The sequence below is a fragment of the Triticum urartu genome, chromosome 5A (genome assembly GCF_056163025.1).
Source record: "Triticum urartu cultivar PI428250 chromosome 5A, HENAU_Tu73, whole genome shotgun sequence".
Classification (NCBI taxonomy): Eukaryota; Viridiplantae; Streptophyta; class Magnoliopsida; order Poales; family Poaceae; genus Triticum; species Triticum urartu.
Genome location: NC_141877.1, coordinates 84,554,585 through 84,575,047, shown reverse-complemented (window position 1 = coordinate 84,575,047; position 20,463 = coordinate 84,554,585). Strand labels below are relative to the sequence as shown.

The window sequence follows — 20,463 nt, the reverse complement described above, 5'->3', positions numbered from 1 at the left end:
GGGCAAGCCGCCCGTGCCAGTGTCCTCTGTCCATTCAGAGGCACCAGACAACTTGCTGGAAGCGCTTCGTGGTGCTTCCATCGACGAAGAGCACTGCACAATCATGAGTGCGGTGATCGAGAAAGTTTAGTCCGCCAGAAACAAACTGACCGAAGCTTGCGCTAGCCTCCTAACAGGCTTTGAGGTAAGCAATCAAAATATAAGAAAATATTACCGCATAGATAGTAGCCCCTGATGCTCTGTTTGGCGTTCGAGTAGAAAGGCCAAATAGAGGATCAAATGATGACTCAGGAGTTTAATCAGAGTATATCTATGTGTATGTGCAGGCTTCACTTCTGGCCGCAGCCGCACATACTGTGGAGGTCTCTGCACTGAAGCAGGACCTGGAGCGGTCCGAGAATGAGCTCGGCCTTATGAAGAGGCAGGTCGAGGAGAGCAAGGGTAAGCAATACCTTGTCTATATATAAAAAAGAAGTTCGCGTGTAAAGTAATACGATCATCATGAATTTGACAGGGGCCACGCCCAAAGTGGCGACCCTGAAAAAGGCGCTATCCGAGGCCGAAGACAGAGTGTCCAAGGAGCGCATTGAGCGGGAGAAGCAAGAAGCCTGAGTGGGCGAGGTGCAGCAAGAGCTCGAGGCTCTCGCCAAAAAACACAAGTCCTTGGAGCTTGACTCTAAGACGCGAGAGTCCGAGCTCGCGTAGGCACTTGAAAGCGCCCGGAGCGCCAAGGCTGAAGCCCACAAGGCCCTCCAGGAGATTGATGCGGTGAAGAAGATAGCAGCGGGTAAGGCATTCATTATGCAAAGCAAGCATGTGGAGGAAACATTCCTTTTACTTACCCGTGTTCGGAGCTCTCCAGGAGCGTTGGTAGATCTTCCCCGCAGTGTACTGGATTCCTCGGAGTTTTACCGAGCTCAGGAGGGGAGCTCGACAAAAAAGTTGTTCTGGTCTCAGTATACTGGGACCGAACACCCAATGCCCTTGAGCGACCAGTTGAAGCAATTGGTCGAGCTTCACAAGGCGGCCGAACAGGCCATGAGGGGCCTTATAGTCCGGATGTGGCCTGGCGAGCCCCTGTCCGCCAGCTACTTCGGTCTGGTGAGGCGGCTTGTGGAGGCCTGCCCACGGCTTGAAGTCATAAAGTGGTCTGTCTGCATCGAGGGTGCACGCAGGGCTTTTTCCTGGGCGAAGGTGCATTGGGCGAAGCTGGACGCCGTGAAGCTGGTGAAGGAGGGCCCGCCGGAGGGCAAGGAGCATCGCTGCACCGAGATGTATTATGAGAGTGTCCTGAAGGGTTCCTGCCATGTGGCGGATGAATGCGCCAGGGATGTAAGTTTTGAATGAACATGTTCATGTGATCCTGTAATGTGAAACGAGTTCATCTGCGCTATGCAACGCTTTTATAATTTAAAATATTACCTTCTGTGCGGCCATTTATAAAATCTGAGAGTTGGCCAGTTGTCGGCTTCTGCCCCCATGTAACTAGTACTGGGGTGTTCGGGATAAACCTGAGCACTCTTTACCCCAATTTTGGGTCCTTCAAGGGAGGTGTTCAGCGCAACGAACTAGGCAATCGGACTATAAGGCTTTATCACTCTCACTTAGCCATAGAAGTCTACAGTTTTAAATTTTGGCGAAGCCCCTAGTATTCGGAAGGCCGAATTTGGTGCTCTATACACGCCTAAGCCGGACAACGCCGACTCCTCGCCCGAAGAGGAAAAAGTCTTTAAGGACTTGAAACCTCTCGAACAACGACCAGTTTCTCGCCTTATCATGACAGTCAGTTTTCGGCTTTCTCTAGTGAGGTGCTCGTCCGGAAGAATTGGGACACAATCGCAGTAGTTCTCCCACCGCTACCTTAGCTGATATAGCGGAACATAAGGTACCAAAGTATGGGAGCCAGGCAAACCCAACTATTGACCCAAGACATGATTCGGAGCTGATGCATATAGTGCTATAAGTTTGGGGTGCCGCACTGTCGAAATTGTTCGGACTTCTCGCACCGTATTATGGGATAAACGAAAGCCCCTGGCGTCCTGACCGTACCCGAATGTATGGGTGCAGATTGTCGTAAATGGACATATAAGAAAAAAAGGATAAATAATGCAATAATAGACTAATGCTATGCATTGTTATTTAAATAATACGTCGAAGCGTACTGGTACAAGTAGTGCGATAAGAAGAAAGTAGGACTATTCGAAATGTCCTATCCAAGGGCAAGCTCCATATGGATAGTAGAAAGCGGGTATATCAATTATTATTAGAGACCACCTAGGGGTTCCCGTGTACATCTTAGCTTCTCGCCGCCTTGGTTGTTCCTTCCCGTAATGTGTCCGGCAATCGTACTGCCCGAAAGGGCTTCCAGAGAGTTAGGCCCTGAAAGAGAAAAGAAATGATAAAGGTATACAACCCCTAGGGCGGTTAAGCCGCATTGCGGGACGTGCCCTGATCTTGCCCCCGCCTATGTCCATGGTATTTTCAATGCGTAATTATGTATGCGCGGCACAGATTTCGTCACTTGACTGGGACTGGGACGGGGGCCGAATTGCTAGGCGAGCTCTGAACGTGCCACACGATCCTGTTGCAGTTTACTCCGGACTCGCTTGAAGATGTCCGGGGCTGTAACGCCGAATTAGTGGTTTTCCTTAAAAGTCTTCTTTGTGCTTCTGCTACGAGGGCCGCAGTGTGCTCTCCCGTGCGGAGCGAGCGTTCTGTGTTTCCATTCACTGATATGACCCCCTAAGGTCCTGGCATCTTGAGCTTGAGGTATGTGTAATGCAGTACTGCATTGAATTTTGCAAATGCAGTTCGTCCGAGCAGTGCGTGATAGCCACTGCGAAACGGGACGATGTCGAAGATTAACTCCTCGCTTCGGAAGTTGTCCGGTGATCCGAAGACCACTTCCAGTGTGATTGGGCCTGTGCAATGGGCCTCTACACCTGGGATGACGCCCTTAAAGGTGATTTTGGTGGGTTTGATCCTCGAGGGATCGATACCCATTTTTTCGCACTGTATCCTGATAGAGCAGGTTCAGGCTGCTGCCGCCATCCATAAGGACTCAAGTGAGGTGAAATCCGTCGATGATGGGGTCTAGGACCAGTGCGGTGGATCCGCCATGACATATACTAGTGGGGTGGTCCCTGCGATCAAAGGTGATCGGGCAAGCAGACCATGGGTTGAACTTTGGAGTGACGGGATCCATCGCATAGACGTCCCTTAGTGCATGCTTCCGCTCCCTCTTGGGAATGTGGGTTGCGTATATCATGTTCACCGTCTTCACTTGTGGGGGGAGCCCCTTCTGTCCTCCCGTGTTCGGCGGCCGTGGCTCCTCCTCGTCATCACTATGCAGCCCCTTGTCCTTGTTTTCGACATTTAACTTGTCGGCCTGCTTGAACACCCAACATTCTCTATTGGTGTGATTAGCTGTCTTGTCGGGGGTGCCGTGGATTTGACACGAGCGATCCAGTATGCGATCCAAACTAGACGGAGTCGGAGTACTTCTTTTAAATGGCTTTTTCCGCTAACCGGATCTAGAGCCTCTGAATCCGGCATTAATTGCCGTATCCTCGATGTTATCGCCGTTATTGCGGCGCTTTGGTCTGTTACGACATTGCCTGCCGTTGGCATCTTTGGTATCCGAAGTGCCCGTATTCCTCGATGTGTTGTTGCTACGAGCTAGCCAGCTATCCTCGCCCGTGCAAAAGTGGGTCATGAGTGTCGTGAGAGCTGCCATAGATATCGGCTTCTCTTGGCCAAGGTGGCGGGCAAGCCACTCGTCACGGATGTTGTGCTTGAATGTCACTAGGGCCTCTACGTCCGGGCAGTCGACAATTTGGTTTTTCTTAGTCAGGAACCGTGTCCAGAATTGTCTGGCCGATTCCTCTGGCTGCTGAGTTATATGGCTCAGGTCATCAGCATCCGGTGGTCGCACATAAGTGCCCTGGAAGTTGTCAAGGAATGTGTCGTGTAATTGTCACGGCAGATGTCCTAGAGCAAGGACTTAGTCATTGGGCCATCGCACCGGGAAGCTTAAAGGGGTTAATCGGGACAAAGGACATGAGAGGGTTTTATACTAGTTCGGCCCCTTACGATGAAGGTAAAAGCCTACGTCTAGTTGGGATTGGTATTGCTGGGGTTTCGGTCACCAAGAGGCTCAACTCGCCGGCTTGGTTATCGACTTGTTGTTTCTTTCCCTAAGCCGCCACCGGGTCGTCCTCTTATATACATGGGTTGACGCCTGGTGGCCTACAAAGTCCCGGCCGGCTCATAATCGTGTCCGGCTCGGTGACTTCCTTTATATGCCTTTCTTTACAAGTCTTTCCTTACATATGGCGGTTCACAATATCAGGCCTTAAACCGTCTTTAGGCCTTTGGGCCTTCTATAAGATATAATAAACTATAATCTTGAATGTTTACTAGACTTCTTGTGTAACCTGCCATTGGGGCTGACCCGACCCCTCCTGGGCGGGTCATAAATGATAGTAATATCCCCAACATTAGGCCCAGGTTGACTTTGAACTTCGTTCTTTGTCAATCTTCAATACTTGGACAAAAATCCATCTTCTTATCTTCGCTGAAATTTTCTTGTAACCCGCCGTGACGTCATCTCTTGAAAACGCAAAAACTTTCATGACGTCATCTTCCAACAGATCTTTTATCTTTAATGTTTCCCGAGAATCAAGGCACATGTATAGCTGGATAACCATTATTCGTTTTTCCCTTGATTTTCGCGCCCGTCTATTCGCATCTTTTCCTTATAAATAGGCACGCCTCGGCCTTCTCATTCTCCTCTCTCGCTCCGTCTTCTTCCTCTCGCAAACCCCCTGCTGCTCGAGCTTCGCCACCGCCGCGTTTCACCTCCATCTTCGTCGACGTTGGCCGCTGCATCAACCCGAACCGATCCAGAGAACAGCGGCGACCTCCGCAGAAGATCTACAATCGTAAGTGTCTCGCTTTTTTACTTCTCAGATCCTCATTTAGGGTTTCCCAGCTCTTGCGTGTTCTTCATAGTTCATCATAGTTCATCGTAGTTCTTCCACCGCCAGCCTTTTCTGATCCCAAAAGTTATATATATGCTCGCGCGGTAGTGTTTTTGTACCTCTTCTTGATCCACAGATTTCTTTCTCTGATTAAAAGGCTGCTTCAGAACTTAACCGACTCCTCTGTACTGAACTTTTTAGGTCTAGAATTGTTTCTCATTTTGAATAACCATTTGATCTGGAATAATACCAAGCAATGTAGGAAACTTGTTTGTCTCAATACTTAGCTGAATTTTCCTTCTTCAAATATCTGTAGTCATGGTGGCTTATCTTGCCGGCTTAATTTTCCTTATATGTCATTAGCCCTTAACTAAGCCGCCATTACTTGTTTGCATCTTCATCACTTAACTGTCAATCTCACCATTAAACTGAACCGGCATGTTGCTTTTCTTTTCAGTTCTTCTTTGCACATCATGCCGTCCAAAACACCAACCATCTGTAACTGGGTTCCCTCAACCATAACTGAGGAACGTTTAAAAGAGTTCTACACCATAGGATATCTGCCAGCAAAAACCGTCATGTCTTACCGTGCCCCTGACCCGGAATAAGAACGGCCCGATCCAAGAGACGGTGAGGTGATCATTTTCGACCACATGAACCGTGGCTTCTCACCGCCCGGCTCAAAGTTCTTCAGAGAGGTCCTCCACTTTTTCAAGCTCCATCCTCAAGACATCGGGCCTAATTCCATATCTAACATCTGTAACTTCCAAGTACTCTGTGAAGTATATCTTTAACAAGAGACGACCGTGGAGTTGTTTAGAGAATACTTTTATCTGAACCGGCAGAATGAGTGCACCAACGACCTTAGCATAGAGCTTGGAGGCATATCAATTCAGCGCCGACAGGGTGCCGTCTTCCCCCTCATTGTCTTACCAAGTCACCCAAAGGACTGGAACCAGACTAGGTTCTACTGCCAGGACACTTCACCAGCAAACGAGAAGCCCCTGTTGGGTTACCCCCCCGATCGTCTTGACTCCAAGTTCGCGCTTCCTGATAAGCTTACTGTCGCTAAACGCAAGAGGCTGATACCATCTATCAAAAGGATGAATGCTCTGTTGGGGAACGGGTTAACTGGAGTTGATCTGACCCGCTGCTGGATCTCATGGCGGGTCATCCCTTTGAGCCACCGGTCAAAGATGATGTATGAGTATGGTGGAGGCTCGGATGACTCTCTTCGTCACAGCCCCGTTCAATTGATAGAAGAAGATATTGTCACAATGTCAACTCTTCTGCTGAACAGGAAATACGAAGATTGCAGCGTCGTCGGGTTAAACCCCTTCTGCCAGCTTAACCCGGTGCCAGAAGTAAGGATGTCATTATTTCCCTCTTTTGTATTCTCCCAGCTGTCGGTGTCAAAACCGGCGGATCTCGGGTAGGGGGTCCCGAACTGTGTGTCTAGGTCGGATGGTAACAGGAGGCAGGGGACACGATGTTTTACCCAGGTTCGGGCCCTCTTGATGGAGATAAAACCCTATGTCCTGCTTGATTAATATTGATGATATGGGTAGTACAAGAGTAGATCTACCACGAGATCAGAGAGGCTAAACCCTAGAAGCTAGCCTATGGTATGATTGTTGTTTGTGCTATGGACTAAAACTCTCCGGTTTATATAGACACCAGAGAGGGCTAGGGTTACACAGAGTCGGTTACAATGGTAGGAGATCTACATATCCGTATCGCCAAGCTTGCCTTCCACACCAAGGAAAGTCCCTTCCGGACACGGGACGAAGTCTTGAATCTTGTATCTTCATAGTCCAGGAGTCCGGCCGAAGGTATAGTCTGGCTATCCGGACACCCCTAATCCAGGACTCCCTCAGTAGCCCCTGAACCAGGCTTCAATGACAACGAGTCCGGCGCGCAGATTGTCTTCGGCATTGCAAGGCGGGTTCCTCCTCCAAGTACTTCATAGAAGATTTTGAACACAAAGGTAGTGTCCGGCTCTACAAAATAAGTTTCCAAATATTGCCAGAGAGAGAATAATATTTACACAAATCTAATCTGTTGATGTATTCCATAGCGTGACATCACACCACGGCCAAGTCTTTATTCGAATCGTTTTACTGTCCCACCTCAGCGCGTTTAGCGAGGCGGTTTCCTTGGCACGTCTTGTTGAAGCAGAGATTGTGTCCCCTTATTCCGGGATTCTCATCAATACGGGTGTGGGTAACCCAACCGCGCCATTGACTACGGCGCTTGGGAGATAAGCGAGTTTTACCAGGCTGGTGGGGGCGCATAGTCGCGTCTGCCCATATAAGGGGATAAGGATCCACCTTTTCATCCATGCCTTCTTCCTCCTTTGCCTATCCATTTCCGCGCACTCGAGCTCCAGCGCCCAAGTCCGCACACCCCACCTCAACCTTCTCCAGCCATGTCCGGAGCGGGAGGCAAGTGGATGGTCTCCTCCGTCACGGGAGGACACATCAAAAGACTGAGGAAGGCCGGATACTTGTCTAACGACATTGCGCACCGGCTTCCCGAAGAGGGGCAGCTCATCCCCACCCCTAGGCCCCATGAGAGGGTGGTGTTCCTCTCCCATTTGCTCCGCAGACTGGGCTTCCCTATCCACCCATTTGTCCGGGGGCTCATGTTCTACTATGGCCTGGATTTCCACGATCTGGCCCCGAACTTTTTCCTCAATATCTCGGCGTTTATCGTCGTGTGCGAGGCTTTCTTCTGCATCTGCTCCCATTTCGGCCTATGGCTCAAGACTTTCAATGTCAAGCCGAAGGTGGTGCGCGGCACTCAGGCGGAGTGCGGAGGCGCCATGGTGGGCAAGATGCCCAACGTCCTATGGCCCGAGGGCTCCTTCGTGGAGTCCCTAAAGGGGTGGCAATCGGGGTGGTTTTACATCACCGAGTCGCGCGACCCTGAATGGGTCGCAGCCCCCGAGTTCCGATCTGGCCCCCCTACGCGGCTCACCTCCTGGAAAGAGACGGGCCTGTCGTGGGGTAAAGAAGGAGAGCTGACTGGACTCCAAACATGCGTCCAAACCCTGGTGGACAAGAAGCTCAAACTTGTCAACATAGTCCAGGTTATGCTCATCCACCGGATCCTCCCGTGTCAACAACGGGCTTTCAACCTGTGGGAGTTCGACCCGGTGCAGCACCGAACTCTAAGCAGGCTCTTCGACACAACGTATGAAGATGCCTGGAAGGTGCTTTTCAAGGGCGCCGAGGACCCCGCATCTGCTACCGAGGATCGCGGATTCAGCACGCAGCGTCGCGCTCGTGCGGTAAGCTGTATTTACCTTTTACAGGGTATTTATCTTAAGCTCCCTTACCTTTGACAGGATTGGCAGGAGACGTCCGGACAGATCAACTATCCGGCTCCTTTGCCCGAAGGCCCAGCGGACGCTCGCTTGGCGAAGCTGCTGGTTCCGGCACCCTATGTGGTGCCAGAGAAGAAGACCAAGAAGAAGGCCACGGGGACTCAGAAGAGTGCCCGACGCCTGGGGTGTCGGATTCATCATCCGACGACTCCAAGACGCACTCCCACTAGCAGAAAAAGGGTCAAATGTGAAGCACATTAGTGCCGGTTTGAATTTGAGCCGGCACTAATGTGTACATTAGTGCCGGTTCCAACGACAAGCTGGGCCGCTCTCATTAGTACTGGTTCGTGGCGAACCTTTAGCACCGGTTCGTGCCACGAACCGGTACTAAAGTGAGTGGTGGCAGGATGTTGTCAGTCCGGGGCCCCTCCAACACCTTTAGTACCGGGTCGTATCACGAACCGGTACTAAAGGTCGTCCTACATAGACCCTTCGTCCACCCGAGCTCGCTCTGTTCTTCCCCTTTCCCCTCTCCTCTCTGTTCTTTTCCCTCTTCCTCTCAAGCTCATCACACATTTTGCCCAAGATTTGAAGGCCCCCATCCATTCAAATGATCACAAAGGTTAGCAACTTTTTCCTTTCATCTCTCATTGCTAGATTAGCTCGTGCAATGCTTTATATAGTGATTGATTTTTGAGTTTAGTAATTTGGGAGGAATTATATATATGTGCTAGTATTTGATTTATATGCAATCTGAGGTCAAAAATAACACTTAATTTGCATATGTAGGTGTGGTTTACTTAGTACCTTCTAAATCTTCATCGTAACCACCGTCGATCGCTCACAATGTCCCGTCGCCGGCACCACCTTGTGGTGAGCCTCTTGTTCATGAAGTTTTATATAAAAAATTGATGTTTGTGTGATTTGGATATATAGTTACTCGTATAATTATCTTACCCATACGTTGTTTGTTATACATAGTGCCATGGTTTTGATATCCATCCCCGTCGGCCCTCGTCCGGGTTATGATTCGGATGTGGTATATTCTCTTCTAAAACTATTCATTGCATTTCGTGTTTATGACAAATTATGCCCATCAAGTTGACATAGAGATTTGTATCTAGGAGGTAGTTGAACCGGAAATTCCAACCGACCCTATTGTCGAGAGGTTAAATTTAGTTGAAAGAGAAAACGAGGATTTGAAGGAAAAATTGAAAAGAATTGAGGGGGAGAAGATGGAATTGGAGTTGCATGTTGCCGATGTCATCGATGATCACAAGATTAAGATGGAGAAAATGCGCTTGAAGATTAGAAAGATTAGAAAATATGCCATTCATAGTGAGGCTTGGTATCATTATGCTGTTGGATCAATTGTTACCTTAGTTGCGATCTTGATCGCATCTGTTGTTGCATTTAAATTCTTTAGCTAGAGAGTTATTTGTTTGTTGCATTTAAGTGTTGTATGATCTTTATGTATGAACTTTATGTATTTGTATTAATTTGATGTTTTCGGTGCTGTGTATTGAAGATGAGCCGGCAATGGATGTACGATGACCGATGCTCTCCCGAGTTCATTAATGGCGTGCGTACTTTTCTGCTTGCGGCTGAGGCAAACAAGCGAGCGGATGGTTTTATGCATTGTCCATGTGCTGGCTGTAAGAATGGTCACAATTACTCTACGTCAAGAACCATTCACGTCCACCTGTTTGAGTCCGGTTTCATGCCCCAGTATAATGTTTGGACCAAGCATGGAGAAAGAGGGGTTATGATGGAAGACAATGAAGAAGAAGAGGACGACGACAGCTATCCTGGGCATGGGTTCCCTGAATACGATGACACAACAATGAGGGAAGAAGCTGAGTCGGTAATGCGGGAAGAAGCTGAGCCGGCAATGCGGGAAGAAGCTGAAGAAGAGGCATCGGATGAGCCCGTTGATGATCTAGGTCGGACCATTGCCGATGCAAAGAGAAACTACGCGAGTGATTTGGAGAAGAAGAAGTTGCAGTGCATGTTAGAGGATCACAAAAAATTGTTGTACTCGAATTGCGTAGGTGACAAGAAAAAGCTGGGCACCACACTGGAATTGCTGCAATGGAAGGCAGAGAATGGTGTATCTGACAAGGGATTTGGAAAGTTGCTGGTAATGATAAAGGATATGCTTCCAAAGGAAAACGAATTTCCCGAGAGTACGTACGAAGCAAAGAAGTCTGTCTGCCCTCTAGGGTTAGAGGTGCAGAAGATACATGCATGCCCTAATGATTGCATCCTCTACCGCAGTGAGTCCGAGGATTTGAACGCTTACCCGGTATGCGGTGCATTGCGCTATAAGATCAGCCGCGATGACCCTGGTGATGTCGAAGGCGAGCGCCCCAGGAAAAAGATTCCTGCCAAGGTGATGTGGTATGCTCCTATAATACCACGGTTGAAACGTTTGTTCCAAAACAAAGAGCATGCCAAGGCGATGCGATGGCACAGAGAAGACTGTAAGAAAGATGGAAAGTTGAGAGTACCCACTGACGGGTCGCAGTGGAGAAAAATCGAAAGAAAGTACGGGAAGGAGTTTGCAGATGACGCAAGGAACGTATGGTTTGGTCTAAGCGTAGATGGAATTATTCCTTTTGGGGAGCAGAGCAGCAACCATAGCACCTGGCCTGTGACTCTATGTTTGTATAACCTTCCTCCTTGGTTGTGCATGAAGCGGAAGTTCATTATGATGCCAGTGCTCATCCAAGGCCCTAAGCAACCCGGCAACGACATTGATGTGTACCTAAGGCCATTAGTTGAAGAACTCATACAACTGTGGAATGGAACAGGTGTACGTGCGTGGGATGAGCACATGGGGGAAGAATTTGACCTAAAGGCGTTGCTGTTCATGACCATCAATGATTGGCCTGCTCTCAGTAACCTTTTAGGACAAACAAACAAGGGATACCGCGCATGCACGCACTGTTTGGACGATACCGACAGTATATATTTGGCTAATTGTAAGAAGAATGTGTACCTGGGACATCGTCGATTTCTTCCGAGCAGGCATCCCGTAAGAAAGAAAGGCAAGCATTTCAAAGGTGAGGCGGATCACCGGACGAAGCCTCGCCACCATACTGGTGCTGATGTACATGATATGGTCAAGGATTTGAAGGTGGTCTTTGGAAAGGGTCCTCGTGGACAACCTGTTCCGAATGACGCTGACGGACGCGCACCCATGTGGAAGAAGAAATCTATATTTTGGGACCTGCCCTATTGGAAAGACCTAGAGGTCCGCTCCGCAATCGACGTGATGCACATGACGAAGAATCTTTGTGTGACCCTGCTTGGCTTCTTGGGCGTGTATGGGAAGACAAAAGATACACCTGAGGCACGGGAGGACCAACAACGTATGCACGGAAAAGACGGCATACATCAGGGTCATGCAAGCTAGGCTCTTACGAAAGAAGAGAAGGAAATCTTCTTTGAATGCCTGCTTAGTATTAAGGTACCGTCTGGCTTCTCATCGAATATAAAGGGAATAATAAACATGGTAGAGAAAAAGTTCCAGAACCTAAAGTCTCATGACTACCACGTGATTATGACGCAACTGCTTCCGGTTGCATTGAGGGGGCTTCTACCGGAAAACGTTCTATTAGCCATTGTGAAGCTATGTGCATTTCTCAATGCAATCTCTCAGAAGGTAATCGATCCAAAAATCATACCAAGGTTAGAGAATGATTTGGTGTAATGTCTTGTCAGTTTCGAGTTGGTGTTCCCACCATCCTTCTTCAACATCATGACGCACGTCCTAGTTCACCTATGCGAAGAGATTAACGTTTTGGGTCCTGTATTTCTACATAATATGTTCCCCTTTGAGAGGCTCATGGGAGTGTTAAAGAAATATGTTCATAACCGTGCTAGGCCAGAAGGAAGGATCTCCAAGGGCCATGAAAATGAGGAGGTCATTGAGTTTTGTATTGAATTTATTCCTGACCTTAAGCCTATTGGTGTTCCTGAATCGCGGCATAAGGGCAGACTGGATGGAAAAGGCACGCCAGGAGGGGAACAAATAATATGTATGGACGGACATTCTCTCACTAAAGCACACTACACAGTTCTACAGAATTCCGCCTTGGTGGCTCCGTATACGGATGAACACAAGAATTTGCTACGCTCCAAACACCCGGAGCGGTCTGATGACTGGATTACCACTACAAGAAATATGTCAACTTATGACCTTCTGTCAGTGACCCTCGAAGAATTGGTCATAAATTTATGACCATTTTAGACCAATTGGTCGAAAGCTGTTCAGGGGGCTCCAAACCCTAAACCATTGCAACCATTTTGGTCAGAAAGGTCGTAATTTCCTTACACGAAATGGTCACAAAGCAAACAGTGCTAGTCCGCTGCCTTATTTCTAGTTGTTAATGACCAATATAGATGGTCATAGCCTTGTAGATTGTGGTGGGTTGTGATGACTAGGCGCCATCTCATCAGTTTTGCCTATGTGTCATGTCCATGTGGCAGTTTTTGCCCTAGGTTGTGAAGCAACCTATATTTCTATCATTCCCAAAATACCCAAAAAAATCTCATAAATTCTTTGGGGCATATCTTCATCAAATATGTAAAAATCCTTCCTTGCCTAGTTCAAAACTAATTCAACAATATTCATTTTCCTATTCTGTTCACAACAACACTTTATGAAGGAAGTGCTATTTATATATTCTTGATTGCCCTCGGAATTTTTGGGCACTCTTTCCTATCCAAATCATTACCGCATGACAAAATTCAGCTCCATTTGCCTAGCAAATCTTCCTCGGCAAATTTCCAAAGTTTTTGTCCACCGAGAAGCATTGTGAAGGAAGTACCTTTTTTATATCTCTAAATGAAATGAAATTTATACAGTTCCTTCATATGCCCAAATTATCACCCTCCTCCAAATTGCAGCTCAATCAAATCATCTATGTGAGCCCAGGTTCAATTTATATTTTATGGCCAAATTGGCACGTTGCAAAGCAAGTGTTATATAGACCCCTCCTATTACCCTCAAACTTTTCGGGCACTCTTCCATACCCAAATAATTGCTACATGATAATATTAAACTCAATTTTCCTAGTAAATCTTTCTCAGGAAATTTCCAAAGTTTCTACCTCAAGAGAAGCTTTGTGAAGTAAGTACTAGCTAGGCTTACCCAAATGATCTGAAAATTTACCAGCGCATGACCATACCTATGTAACTTACCTACACCAATTTTTAGCTCATTTCATTCATCCAATCTCTCTCACTAGTTTTCCCAAGTTTTTGTCCATAGAAGAGCATTGTGAAGGAAGTACTACTTTGACATGTCAAAATGATATCAATTTTCTACAATGCTTTCCTATGTCCAAATAACCATCCTCCACCAAATTTCAGCTCAATCCATTCATTATTTTGAGCCCAGCTTCAACATTGATATTTTTGTCCAGTGTGGTACTTTGCAAAGCAAGTACCACCTAGGATCCTCCTTTTGAGCTGAAAATTTGTGAATACATTCTCCTTAGTAGATGATCATCCTCGGCCAAAACTCACGCCCATTGGCCATGTGCATTTCCCGTACCGCTAATCAAACACTTGGATGATTATTCATGTTTGAGCATCGATCGGTCTCCTCGTGAGAATCTTATGTTGTAATTTTCTTCCTAGCACCTACCTGGGGAGTGCCCAACCCACTAGACATGCCTATGCCGCCCAGAACACATGGCAATGCCAGGGTCACGCGGTGACCACGCGGCGGGCATGCGAGTTTACGCGCTCTAGAGTTGGGGCCCTCGGCCACCGCCCAAACCTCGACGTATTGCCACCAAACCATGTATTTATGATTAAATAGGTACTTATGTACCTAGAAATGATTTTTGGAAAAAATAAATAACAAACTATGAGACAGCTGCAGTTCAAATTTGACCCGCTTCCTACTAAATCGGCGGAAATTTGTCTTTTTCACGAGAGGTGGATCAAAACTTTTTACACCCAACCATTTTGTCAATTGTGCATTAAATATGGCCTAGTATTTTATAAAAATGATTTGGTCCAATTTTGCAACAATTATTTGGGAGGTCCTTCACAAAAAAGCCTCCTTTTGGGCACTCGAAAAATGGAAAATGTTTTTTCGTCCAAAGAAAATGAAAACTTGCTTAGGCAACATTGTTTGCCATTCCAATATGCACCCTTGTGCACAATATGAGATCATTTGAACAAACTATGCCATGAATGTGGCCATAAGATTGATCATTTGTCTTGAAAGCCATTGATCTCCACACGTGATAGCTCGTTTCTGAGAACACTTTTTTAAAATAATTGTCGTATTACAAGTTTGTTATTTTCCCTGGGAACATGGCCACATATAATGACACAATGCGAAGGTTTTCCAATTTTTTGAATTTTTTTGAATTTTTTATGCCCGTTTCAAAATGCGGTCAAAACGGCGGGAATGACCATTCCTAGCTAGTGGTTGAATCTTGGAATTTTATTGGTGTTTCTCTGATTAAATAGGTACTTATGGACCTAGAAATGATTTTTGTAAAAAATAAATAGCAAACTATGATGCAGCTGCAGTTCAAATTTGAACTGCTTCCTACTGAATCGACGGAAATTTGTCTTTTTCACGAGAGGAGGATCAAAACATTTTACACACAACCATTTGGTCAATTGTGCATTAAATATTGCCTAATATTTTAGAAAAATGATTTGGTCCAATTTTGCAACAATTATTTGGGAGGTCCTTCACAAAAAAACCCCTTTTGGGCACTCAAAAAATTGAAAATGGTTTTACCGTCCAAGGAAAATGAAAACTTCCTTAGGAAATATTATTTGTCATTCCAATATGTACCCTTGTGCACAATATGAGATCATTTGAACAAACTATGCCATGAATGTGGCCATAAGATTGATCATTTGGCTTGAAAGCCATTGATCTCCACACGTGATAGCTCGTTTCTGAGAACACTTTTTTAAAATAATTGCCGTATTACAAGTTTGTTATTTTTCCTGGAAACTTGGCCACATATAATGACACAATGCGAAGGTTTCCCAATTTTTTTATTTTTTGGAATTTTTTATGCCCGTTTCAAAATGCGGTCAAATCGGCGGGAATGACCGTTCCTAGCTAGTGGTTGAATCTTGCAATTTTTTTGGTGTTTCTCTGATTAAATAGAAACTTATGTACCTAGGAATGATTTTTGGAAAAAATAAAGAGCAAACTATAAGGCAGCTACAGTTCAAATTTGACCCGCTTCCAGCTGAATCGGCGAAAATTTGTCTTTTTCACGAGAGGTGGATCAAAACTTTTTACACCCAACCATTTTGTCAATTGTGAATTAAATATGGCCTAGTATTTTAGAAAAATGATTTGGTCCAATTTTTCAACAATTATTTGGGAGGTCCTTCACAAAAAAACCTCCTTTTGGGCACTCGAAAAATGGAAAATGGTTTTTTCGTCCAAAGAAAATGAAAACTTCCTTAGGCAACATTGTTTGCCATTCCAATATGCACTCCTGTGCACAATATGAGATCATTTGAACAAACTATGCCATGAATGTGGCCATAAGATTGATCATTTGGCTTGAAAGCCATTGATCTCCACACGTGATAGCTCGTTTCTGAGAACACTTTTTTAAAATAATTGCTGTATTACAAGTTTGTTATTTTCCCTAGGAACTTGGCCACATATAATGACACAATGCGAAGGTTTTCCAATTTTTTGAATTTTTTTTGAATTTTTTATGCCCGTTTCAAAATGCGGTCAAAACGGCGGGAATGACCGTTCATAGCTAGTGGTTGAATCTTGGAATTTTATTGGTGTTTCTCTGATTAAATAGGTACTTATGTACCTAGAAATGATTTTTGTAAAAAATAAATAGCAAACTATGATGCAACTGCAGTTCAAATTTGACCCGCTTCCTATTGAATCAACGAAAATTTGTCTTTTTCACGAGAGGAGGATCAAAACTTTTTACACCCAACCATTTGGTCAATTGTGCATTAAATATGGCCTAATATTTTAGAAAAATGATTTGGTCCAATTTTGCAACAATTATTTGGGAGGTCCTTCACAAAAAAACCCCTTTTGGGCACTCGAAAAATTGAAAATGTTTTTCCGTCCAAGGAAAATGAAAACTTCCTTAGGAAATATTGTTTTGTCATTCCAATATGCACCCTTGTGCACTATATGAGATCATTTGAACAAACTATGCCATGAATGTGGCCATAAGATTGATCATTTGGCTTGAAAGCCATGGATCTCCACACGTGATAGCTCGTTTCTGAGAACACTTTTTTAAAATAATTGCCGTATTACAAGTTTGTTATTTTTCCTGGAAACTTGGCCACATATAATGACACAATGCGAAGGTTTCCCAATTGTTTGATTTTTTTGAATTTTTTATGCCCGTTTCAAAATGCGGTCAAAACGGCGGGAATGACCGTTCCTAGCTAGTGGTTGAATCTTGCAATTTTTTTGGTGTTTCTCTGATTAAATAGAAACTTATGTACCTAGAAATGATTTTTGGAAAAAATAAAGAGAAAACTATAAAGCAGCTACAGTTCAAATTTGACCCGTTTCGAGCTGAATCGACGAAAATTTGTCTTTTTCACGAGAGGAGGATCAAAACTCTTTACACCCAACCATTTGGTCAATTGTGCATTAAATATGGCATAGCATTTTAGAAAAATGATTTGGTCCAATTTCGCAACAACTATTTGGTAGGTTCTTCACAAAACAACCCCTTTTGGACACTCGAAAAATGAAAAATGGGCACTTGAAAAACCTCCTCAATTATTGACGAGAGGTGGATAGACAGCTATTGAGACACAAGCATTTGGTCAATTGTACCTCAAATATGATCTAATATTATTGAAAAATAGAGTGGTGCCATTTTGCAACAAATATTGGTAGGTGCTTCAAAAAATATATACCATATTCGACACTCCAAAGGTTGAAAATGTTTTTTTGCAAATAAAAGTCATTTTTGAGATCAATTTTTAAAGATATTTGTATTATTCCAGGTTTGTTATTTTTCTGAAAAACAAGTCTCACTTGTGACACGATGCTATTGTTCTTATTTTTTTCTAATTCTATGATGTTATAAAATAGGTGACATGATTTAGCATATTATTTAATTGATTACGACCAATTTAGATGGTTATAAAATCGTCAAAGTGTGTACTACATTGTGATTGGTGGAACCGTTTGTGGCACGGATCGATGAGATGGCAGACATCCTACCATCCATTGCTAGCAATCCAACGTCCATCCATCCGTCCATGCAAAGAAAGGAAAAAAACCCACCGCACCAAACCCTACCTCTCTCTCACCTCTCGTCCCTTCCTTCCGCCCGCCGCCTCCCTCTCTCTGTCCCCGATCCAGATCGGCCTCTCCCTCACCCCTCGCGCCACGCCCTCCTTCCCTCGCGCTGGCACCGGCGGCGCCCTCCTTCCTTTCTATCACCGGCGGCGCCCTCCTTCCTTTCTGTCACCGGCGGCGCCCTCCTTCCCTCGCGCTGCACCCGAACCTCGCGCCCGCTCCCAGCTCTTCTTCCTCCGCCCACACCCCCAACCCCACCCCCTTCTCCTTCCCTCAGATCTCCATCTGCCGCCGCCCCCAACCCCACCGCCACCGCCACCATCGACGACCCTCACCGTAGACGAGGTTGAGGCCGACCCAAGACCGAGCCCATGCCCAGAGCCGCCCCCAAGATTCGCAGGCAACCCCATGCCAATCAGGACCTCGATCTGGATCGAGCAGGCGCTCTCCACCGACGGGGCTTGGGCAGGCGAGCCAACCGCAGCGGATTCAGCCCTCAGCTCCTCCGGTGGCCAGAAAGGCGCCGCGGAGGCTCGCAGAGCACGGGGACGTCGCTCGCCGCCCTCACCGCACCTCCATTCCCCTTCACCACCTTCCCTCCCTCCCTCTACACGCCCGTCTATATAAGGTACGCCTCCCTCTCCCCGCACTTCCGGAAGTCGGGGTCTAGGGTTTGGTGCGCCGGTGCGCTGATGGATGTGTCGGGGTTGCTGGTTTGTTGCAGGAGGGCGGCCGGATGTCGGACGCGCCGGCGAGCCCACCGGGCGGCGGCTTCGGCGGCGTCAGGGAGCAGGACAGGTTCCTGCCCATCGCCAACATCAGCAGCATCATGAAGAAGGCCATCCTGGCCAACGGCAAGATCGCCAAGGACGCCAAGGAGAACATGCGGGAGTGCATCTCGGAGTTCATTGCTTCATCGCCAGCGAGTGAGTGCCTCTATTGACCGCTGCCGCTCTGTTTTGCCTGCCCGAATCAAGTGTGGTCTGGTGCTGACCTGTCGCCATTTTGTCTTGTCTGTATTGTAGGGCGAGTGACAAGTGCGAGAGGGAGAAGTGCAATACCATCAACATCGATGACCTGCTCTGGGCGATGGCCACGCTAGGCTTTCAGGAGTACATTGAGCCCCTCAAGGTTTATCTGCAGAATTACAAAGAGGTGCATGCCCATTTAGCCATGTGGGATTTTTTTATCTGAACTAATTGGGGATGGACTAGTGCTTTGAGATTTAGGTAGGTCCATGATAGTTTAATATGTTGTTGTTGTAGCCTGAAAAGCTCTATTTGGCACTTTTGTTAGTCCTAGTTGGCAAATTTAAACACTCATGTTCAGCTTGGTGACTGATGCGACCCCACACTGCCTGGCACCAATCATCTTATTGTCCTTAGAACAAGTGTTGATTTATCCCTCCAATTACTACTGTCATTGAGATCTTCAATTCTTTTCTGTACTGTTTATTCAGATAACTGAATGATTTGAAGCACTAAGAATTGTCTCCGGAGTCCAATTATTAAACTGTTTAAGTAGCTACTGAATCTGCTTGCTTGGTTATGGCAGACATACATGTCTTACAAATTCGTTATTCTTGTTTGAAGCTAAGCTAGGCTACTGTTGTTCCAGCAAAAAACAGGGGAGCCGCTCTTTTTGTTCTTCACTAATAAATTCTTGTTTGAATGCATATCCTGGGGGTGGTGAAGCTGGGAGCCTTTCCTCCCCATAAAAATACTTTGCTCTTCATTATGAGCAATGCCCTTATATAATTAGCTGCTAGGAGTGTTTATATACTTGATCACCACACCTCTACTATTCTGGTTACTTTTGCTTTCTTCTCTGTAGTTGTCCAGGGCATAACAGTTTTATGTGTGGCTTGTTATTTTGTTACCAGCCTACTTTCTTGTGCTCCTGGTCGAGTCTTGTGGAGAAGCAGGGCGAATCGGGCATCATCTTACTTGTGCCTATGTGGTAAGAATAGAGCACCACTCTCGCTTGATGTGCATGTATTAGTACAACAAAGCATTCTTACATGGTGATTGTTAGCGACACAACAATTATCTTGCAACATAGCTTGCCAAATTGCTTGCTTGCTTACTGTATAACCTGTACTGCTAAACATGTTATCCCACTCCATGATGTTGTATCATTTGCAAATACTCCTGGACATCGGCTCCCATTAGCTATAATCTGTACCTCTAAAAGAGGAGTATAAACTGGACTAATCTGTACTCTATTATGCTTGAGACTTGATCCAAGCCGTATTAATTGTTGCCAGTGATGTTATTATCTACTCTAATGGCTGATGAATCTGTACCTGCCATACCATGTGGAATGACTAATGAATTTGTACCCGAATACCATGTGTAATGATTGTTATTTTTGCATCATTTAAACCTTTTTTCTGCTATATAGTTTCTCACTCATGATTGATCTACTGCAGTTGAATGAGGTTTTCAAATGTTGGAAGGAGGAGGACAATAGGAACTTCTGTTATGTCTTAGCATCTAAATTTTTGTTTTAATTTTCTTTGTTGTAGAATAGTTTTGTTTGGCAGTTACTGTTCCTGGGATGTAAAGATATTGTAGATATGTATTGCTGGAATGAATGGTTGTAATATAATAACATTACACGTTGCCCAAGATAGCTTGTGGTGTGATGTGTTGTAATGTCAATGGCATAATAACTTCTTTTGTATTGGATCAATTTTTTCGGAACTGGGCTAGGCCCAAGTTATATTGGACAATTATTTTTGAGGGAAAAACATGAGAGGCCCAGCAAAGAAATGGCCCAGAAAAATACATGATCAAAAAGAAAATATGCTGTTAAAAGGGCCACACAAAGAAATCAATAAGGCTGAA

The 20,463-nt window shown here is 45.7% G+C and overlaps 1 pseudogene; it reads left to right on the top strand.

Moving 5' to 3' along the window:
- The first annotated feature begins 18,350 nt into the window (after positions 1–18,350).
- Positions 18,351–19,085, top strand: LOC147970409 (nuclear transcription factor Y subunit B-1 pseudogene; annotated as a pseudogene).
- Positions 19,086–20,463: the final 1,378 nt, after the last annotated feature.